The sequence below is a fragment of the Lissotriton vulgaris genome, chromosome 10 (assembly GCF_964263255.1).
Source record: "Lissotriton vulgaris chromosome 10, aLisVul1.2, whole genome shotgun sequence".
In the NCBI taxonomy this organism is placed as follows: domain Eukaryota; kingdom Metazoa; phylum Chordata; class Amphibia; order Caudata; family Salamandridae; genus Lissotriton; species Lissotriton vulgaris.
Window position 1 is genome coordinate 112124720 of NC_141698.1, and position 8650 is coordinate 112133369.

The window sequence follows — 8650 nt, forward strand, 5'->3', positions numbered from 1 at the left end:
TTATTCAGATACATATTGGTTATTTCTCTAAACTGGTTTGGCGTACTTTTGTAGTAGTTTCACTGTGTTACTGTGTGTGTGTGTGTGTACAACTGCTTTATACACTGCCTCTGTGATAAGCCTGATTGCTCGATGCCAAGCTACCAAGGGGTGGAGCAGGGGTTATTTTAGCTGTGTAATCCCCGTACTCTGACTAGAGTGAGGGTCTCTACTTCGACAGGGTGCAAACCACTGCCAACTAGAGACCCCATTTCTGACATTAGTGGTCAGCGGTGAGGATAGGACTTGTGTTTGTTCTTCACATACAGTGATTGGTGTACACTGCCCCATATCGCAGACCACTACGCAATCACATACTGTTTTAGATTTTTTCTGTTTATTGCTACCTCTGAGTTTTTGATCTGCAAATCATGTTTCAGTTTGAGGAGCCAGCAGTTGGAGCTGCAGAGTCAGTGTTTGATCTAGGGAGGTTGGAATCTAACACAGTACCGCAACTCTAAAAGTTCTGCAAGGAGCTCAAATCAGTGGCCTCACTAAAAAAGGAAGAGCTTCAAAAGGCGCTGAGGGCCTGGTGGAAAGCAAAAGAGGCTGGCGGGCACCCAGAGGTTGAGAATGATGATGTGGAAGTGGAGCAACAGAGTCTGCAGAGGGATGTTGTAGATGAGGATCAGCCTGGGTGGAAAGCACCTTCCAGGGCAAGCAGCAGTGTTTCTTTTAGAGGACTGTCCCCATAGGAGCTGAAGGACAGGCCGGAGGCCAGGAGGCATCAATCTGAGCTAGAAAGGCTCAGGATGGAGCATGGGAGGAAACTCCAAAATGATAAATTGGCAGTAGAGGAGACAGAAATTACACTAGCTCAGGAGCTGAGCTTAAAGGAGTTGTACTAAAAGGCCAAGTCCAGCACAAATGATGGCAGAATTTCATCCATGCAATCTGAGAAAGTGGTACTCTGGCCAAAACATGTAGGCAAAGAGAATACCAAGGGGAATGACATTCAGGGATGGTTTCAGAGCTATGAGGCAGCGCTTCACATGAATAGGGCACCGGAGAAGAATTGGGGGGAAGGAATATGTAATCACTTACGGGGGAGCAGAGGAACACACTGTTAGCCTTAGGGAGAACACATGACCTCATCTCCCTGAGATAAAAGCAGCCCTCCTTACCCAGTGTGGTCTTACACTTGAGAAGTACTGGGATCAGTTTAAACAGAGTAAGAAACTTGATTCACAGACATGGCTGGAGTGTGTGGATTCTTTTTGCAAAGCATTGGATGGTTGGATGAAGGGAATTAATGTAACAGATTACCAGCGGTTGTACAATTTTATTATGTGGGCCAGTACCTGACGGACAGCAAGCCTGACTTACCCCAGGAATGTTGCTCAGGAGGCGGACTGCTGGTTGAGTACCAAGGTTCACAAGAAGGTATATGCGGGAGATTGTGCCAAAGATGGGCAGGGTCCCAAACAGCAGAAGAGGGGGGACAAGGGTAAAACTGGTGAGCTCTCTAATGGGCCCCAAAATAAATCCCATGGTAAGGAGTTATTTTCTGACAGGTAGACCTGGAGGAAAGGGACCCCAGACGTGCTAGGACTGTAGCCAGCCAGGGCATTTCAGAGGGAGTCCGCCGGGGTCCCAAGCGGGCACATCCCCCAATTAGTGGTCATACACCGGGAGTGCCCAGTGTAGCACTTGGTGAGGAGTTGGTCCCAGGTGGGTGTGGGGAACTAGCTGAGATGACCCTTGTCTCACTGGGGGACAGTGAGATGGTCCAGAGAACCTTCATGTCTGATAACACTAAGAAGTACAGGCAGTGGGTGACCATCAATGGGCAGAGGGTAGGGGCTCTGAGAGACACAGGATCCTGTGTGACTACCGTCAGGTGTCACCTGGTGTCTGAGAAGCAAGTGGTCCATGGAGTACTTCACCAAGTAGTTGCAGTAGACAACATCGAGCACTTTTGAAAAGTGGATCAGGGTCCATTCGAGTGGGGGGTCTGTGGATTTTCTTCTAGGTAACAAACTGGAACACACTACCTAGAGGGGTGGAATACAGGGCCCAATTGGAAATGTTGGGGTGGCCTGAGTGGGCGTGCCAACCACATAGTCCATGGCAGCTCAGGGTGATCAGAAGGACCTGGAGCTTGAAACAGTGGCCCAGTTGTCTGCCAAGAGAAGGAGGCACAAGGGGAGTGGGAAGCCCACTCCAGAAATTTCCCATGGTCCGGGAGGAGGCTGAACCTGAGGTGTAGACCAGGAACCTACAGGAGAAGAGGAAGATGAACTGGGGAACCTGTCTGAGCTGACCAATTGGCAGCAGGAGGATGGGTTCCACCAGGGAGGAGTTCCGCGCTGTGCAGACAGAGTACCTTACTCTTGTGAGTCTTCGGCAGCAGGCTGAGAGCCAGGCAGCTCACAAAGAGCCTAGGTCTCTCCTGATCTATTGGGAGAATGATCTCCTCTATAGTGAGCCTAAGGTTGCAGAGCCTGGGGCAGCCCATGTGCTGGTGGTACCCAAGCACTTCAGAGCCTTCCTACTGGGGCTGGCTCATGATGTGCCTTAGCAGGACATTTGGAGCAGGGCAAGACTTTTGACAGGCTTGTCACTCACTTTTATTGGCCCCAAATGAGAAAGCCTTCTGATGCCTTCTGTAGGTCCTGCCAGACTTGTCAAGTGAGTGGCGTGAGCTGGGGGAGATGCAAGGCTCCCCTGCACTTGTTCCCTGTAATGAGCCCACTTTTTGAGCGGGTGGGCTTTGACATTGTTGGGGCCTCTGGATCCCAAGACAGCCATGGGCAACAGGTTCAACCTGGTCTTGGTGAACCATGCCACCTGGTACCCGGAAGTTATACCTCTAAGGACAGTGACGGCGCTCATCACGGCCCGGACACTGATGGAGATCTTTACCCGCATGGGGTTGCCCAAGGAGGTGGTATCTGAATGGGGTACCAACTTCATATCGCTGTACATGAAAGCCATGTGGAAGGAGTGTGAAGTGAACTACAAATTCACCACCCCTTACCACCCCCAGAGTAAAGGGTTGGTTGAGAGATTCAAACAAACCCTGTAGGGCATGATTGGGGAGCTGTTACAACCCATGATGCATAAGTAGGACATCCTAATGCCATGCCTTGTCTTTGCTTACAGGGAGGCACAGCAGACGGGGATGGCTTTAGCCCTTTTGAACTTTTGTGGGGTACCATGTGAGAGGACCTCTTATTTTGGTGAAGGAAGGCTGGGAGCCAGCTCCTATGAAGCCACCCCAGGACCCAAGGATGTATTCAGCTACATGCTGGCCCTTTGTAAACAAACTGCACACTTCGGGAAACTTGCACAGGAGAACCTAGAAGTTAGCCAGGAGGACATGAAAGGCTGGCATGATCACAATACCACTCTGTTGAGTTTCAGCCTGGTCAGAAGGTGTGGGTGATGGAGCCAGTAGTGCCTTGCACCCTACACGACAAGTGGTCTGGCCCCTATGAGGTAAAAGAGCAAAATAGTGATGTCACCTACCTTGCGGACTTGCAGACATCTAAGACCCCCTTGAGGGTCCTGCACAAGAACTGCCTCAAACCCCACTTTGGGAGGTCCGAGGTAAGCATTCTTTTGGCTATGGATGAGGGGGAGGAAGAGGAAGAGGATAATGAACCTCTCCCCGACCTCCTGCTTACCCTGGAACAAGATGGGTAAGTGGAGGGTGTGATTCTCTCCCCTACACTGACCCTCGAGCAGCAGAGTGCTGGGACAGTTTGCCACTCTATTCTCACACATCCTATAAGTCACCCATTGATCTTGTCACGACACTGACACTGGGGATAGTCCACCTGTGAAGAACACGATTTACAGGTTGACTGACAGAGTGAAGGCTAGTATCAATGAGGAGGAGTCTAAGATGTTAGCTTTAGGGGTGATTGAGCCCTCCAGCAGTCACAGGTCTAGCCCAGTGGTCTTGGTTCCCAAAGCTGCTGTGTCTGGTGCCACAACAGAACTGGGGTTCTGTGTGAACTACTGTGGGATCAATGCTGTCACTAAGACTTACATGAACACCATCCCCCGAGCTGATGAGCTCATTGATCAGCTTGGAGCTGCCAAGTTCTTCAGTACATTTGATCTAACATCTGGGTCCTGGCAGATTGCCTTAACGGAGGGGGCACAAGAGAGGTCAGCGTTCTTAACACCAGAATGGCACTACCAGTTCCAGGTCATTCATTTTGAGTTGAAGAACGCCCCAGCCACATTCCCCAGACGATGATCAACCAGGTTTTGGCTGGATTGGAGAAAGTCAGATGACATTGCGATCTTCAGTTCTAATTGGGAGGACCACTTATACCACCTCTAGGAGGTATTGAAGGCTCTGCAGAGTGCAGGCCTTATTATCAAGGCCAGTAACTGCCAGATAGGGCAGGAGTCTGTGGTGTACTTGGGACATCAGGTAGGAAGTGGCCACCTAGTGCCCCTACAGCCCAAGATTGACGCCATTCTGGCTTGGGCACCTCCCAACGCATTGCTTTGCTTTTTAAGTACCTCACCTCCCCTGCGACTATTTTTGTCTTTGATTTTGATGCATCCCAGGTACATTGTGAAAAAAGTGATGCATCCATAGTTTCCTACGGACTGAACTATTCGGAGCGTTTTAAAAGTGATATCTTGACTGGTGTATGTTGGATTTGTGTTGTTTTGGTCTTTTTTATTTTAGATAAATATTGGATATTTTTCTAAACTAGTGTGGTGTCCTTTTGTAGTGATTTAACTGTGATATTATTTGTGTATGTACAAATGCTTTACCCATTGCCTCTGAGATAAGCCTGACTGCTTGTGCCAAGCTACCAAGGGGCTGTGTCTTAGCTGTCTAATCTCCTTACCCTGACTTGAGTAGTGATCCCTACTTGGACAGGGTGCAAACCACTGCCAACTAGAGACCCCATTTCTAACAACACCAAACCATTCTATGTCATGCACTACATGCTGCATCTGCTCCTGCTTCAATAACAACTCCTTTTGACCTTCTCTGCAGCTAATTGAACTGGGTATATGCTGTATCGAATATCATAATTAATAGAAGTTTTTGGTTCTAGCTTCAAATTAAGTTCAAGTTACCATAAAATAAATATCAAAGGAGCCCATTTCCATACAATTGCTGGACTCCATATTGATGCATACAAATACAAAAGATTAGTTCATTAACTTTTCAACATAACCCTAACCCCTAGTAATGCACAAAAACATAATAAACAGACTGTAAACATTACTGGCCGACATAATGAAATGGCTGAACATAAGAGTAGAAGTCCCATGATCGAGGAGCCTGTCGTCGCTTAGCCCCCAGCGTCCTGCGTCGAAGATGCGTCATGTGCCAGTGGTTCTAAAGAAGCGGTGGGGCTGCAATGAAGAGTCCTGCGTCGTTGTTGAGGATGACGTCAATGAGGTGCTTGTGATCTGAAGGCCTGCGTCGAGGATGCGTTGTGCAGCATACGTTCAGTGGAGACTGTGGACTGCAATGCAAAGTACCAGCATTGGGGATGTGTCACGCTGCGGTGGTTCCGAAGGGGGGCTGCGAGGCGATGCACTGCTCTGTGTCTGTTCTGACCACAGGACAACAGCGGGGCTGGCAAAACACCTTCATGCCCACTTCCAAGGGTCCAGGACATAAGTGGCAAGACTCACAGCAGGCTGAGTTCAGGTGCTGTTGCAGGGATTCTGCACAAAAACAGAACTATGCGCAGTATTATAGGACCTTGGTGTATGGGACTAAGTCATCCCACCACCTTGGTGCCAATGAGCCCAGGACCAACTAGCTATAGTGTCTCACTTGCTCTCTTACTCACTCACTGAGAAGCAAATGACTAGACAGCCCAGAACACAACACTCCCAGATCTCTCAGGAATCACGGTAGCAAGACACACCTTTCGCTAGCACTCTTTTATTCATCCACAATAAGATCTGAAAGAGTCATGTAATAGTTTAAAATATTTATTTTAACTAACTTGCCCTAACATGCAGTATATGTGCCACAACAAGCAGGAAATTGTATAATACAAATATAGTCAGCATAGCAGCTAGTCCATAAATCATGAAGGGAGATGTCATCATAAAAAGACAGTGGAGCATATCCTCTCTCCCCTTGCTACAATCAATATTATTATACACTAGAATATCTCTGGGCTTTGTCAGCAGACCCCATACCTCAGCCTATAAATGCTAGATCTACATTACAGGTGCTGTTTGGCTCTTCTCCCTGGAAAGTTCCCTCTCCAAGTGTGTCTTAGCAAATTTGTGAACCCCACTAAAAAGCTAAGTACCTTCTCCAAGCAACAGCTGCATCAGTATGTTTTGTCTAAGGGCTAAGTTCCCGCCAGAACAGAAAAACAAAGGGCATTGTTGTTCAACATTGCACATAATGGTGAGGCAAAATCCCAGGAACATGCAGGGAGTGAACCCAGGGATGAGTTCCAATGTAAAAAGCAGTCATTTAAATGTTGCAAAAATAAAGACGTGTAGTAACGTGTGCAAAAGCAGCAGGCAAGCTGCAGTGTACTCATGCTAAGTTAGTGAAAAATGACAATGTCCCCACCGGCCACATGACACCCTCCCCTTGGCCAGGTCGTTAGCGCTATGCTAAGAAAAAAGGTGTTAAATAAGTAGAGGCAAAGCTTCTAAGTGGTATTCCAATTAGGACGGTCACAAAGCTGAATTAAAAGTGTTGGTTAGAAAAACTTCACCAATTGGACACTCAAAAAGTCATCCATTCATAGGCACTCTTCGGAGTCAAAAATGCGGCGGAAAAAGCAGAAAGCCATGTACTCCAGATTGTCCCCTGCTCCTTCCATATTAAAAAGAGATGCCATCCAATTCAGCATATCGGGTGAGCACACATGCTCCTCATATCCGGAAGCTGCTAGGAGCATGCCAGGACTACCTGCGGCAACTTCGATGAAACTCCATTTAATGAGGAGCTGCGCCCGGGCGCAGGTACTCAAGTCTACCATCGTCCCAAGCAGAGGATCGCACAACAGGTGCCTACCCGGGGCAAATGTCTGGTCATGAGCCTTCAACGGGACCCAATAGCAGATCGTAATCCAGGGCAGCGTGTGTAGTATTTGAGAGCCAGACATCCAGGGCCCATTAAAAAGGGCATTGGAGGCAGTGGAACACAGGTTGAACGCAGGTGAAGTAGGCATTACGGAAGGTCTGCCAGTAGTCGATGGCAAAAGTTGTCACTGGCATGGGAATAACAAGCTGCCACATTCAATCATGGTACAGGCGCAGCTGGATCCGGTTCGGAAGCTCCACAAATCGAGGATCCATTGCGAAGAAATATTAGCAGTACAAGCACACTGCAAACCAACAGGAGCACCACGGGAAACCCTCCGAAGGCGCTTGGAAAATTAGAATGGATAAAGGCTGGTATTACTCCAAAAATAGTCTGTAAGGAAGAAACAAGGCCAGATCCCATGAGTTTCAAAAAAATGGGCAAGGTCCTCTGTATCAGCGGCATTAAATATTTGGTGTATTAATTCCCCCATATGGAGTGGGAGATTTATGTTCAGTAGCGAGTGTATCTAACTTACGGTTCTCGCCACTTGCAATTCAGAGGTCTCTTTCACTGATGTGAGAGTCACTTCTTGTTGAAACAATAGTGCTTTGAGTCTGCCTAGTTTATTGAAATCTGTTTTCAAAGTTGGAATTCGGGCAGGATGTAAACTGAAATAGTGAGATGGACAGGGAAATAACACCATGTATTAACCACACAGCTGAGTCAGTCTCTGCTATTGAAAATTGTAACTGTTCTAACTGTTCAATATGCAACAATGTGTATGCTGTGTCTTTTATGGACATTAATTTCAGTTTATCAGTCAGATTAAATGGTAAAAACAGTGCAAAAGCATTCAAATAATCCCAAGGAACTTTTCAATTTTTAAGTGTTTGCTAAGTCCAGGCAAACTGCATTAATGAACGTAATTGATTCTGATCATGATACAAAACAGACACGTCATGTTGCAAAATAACAAGGATACATGATGCAATGTTTTCCAATGTATATATACTGGAAGACAGTGTATTAATGCTAATATCAACCACTGCAAGAACTTTTTCTAATTTTTTTTGGTCAAATTGGCGCAGCTTCCATCTGCAACAGTTTTCACAGTTCATTGTATGCTTCATAAATAAATCGTTTTGACCTAGGTGATTTTGGAGCTAAAATAAAATCAGCCAAATTGATTTCGCCCAACAAAAGGGACAGGTGTTGCTTCAAAGATGAGAATATAGAGTGTCCTAACCTTTGTTGGCACAATTTACCTACTGAATATGTGGTAACTGAATGGGAATGTGGGAAACGTGGAATCAGGTTTCCTTTGTGTAAACCTTTTGGTTGTATTTAGAAAACGCAGTTGACATGCATTGGAGTTAGTCCGCGTCAATAAACATCCCATGGGTTCAATGTCAAAAGAGTTTATGGTTCCATTTTGGAACATGGCAACTAAGTCAGCAATTGAGTAATTGGTGTGTGTACACCATGTATCATACTCAGCCAATGAGGGAACGGAGGTTAACTTTTAGATTTTTGGCTGTTGCTAAACCAAAACAAGTAGTCTGTTGTACTGGGTTGTTTAAAAATAAAATTTGAGTCTGAATCAGACATGCATGATGCAGA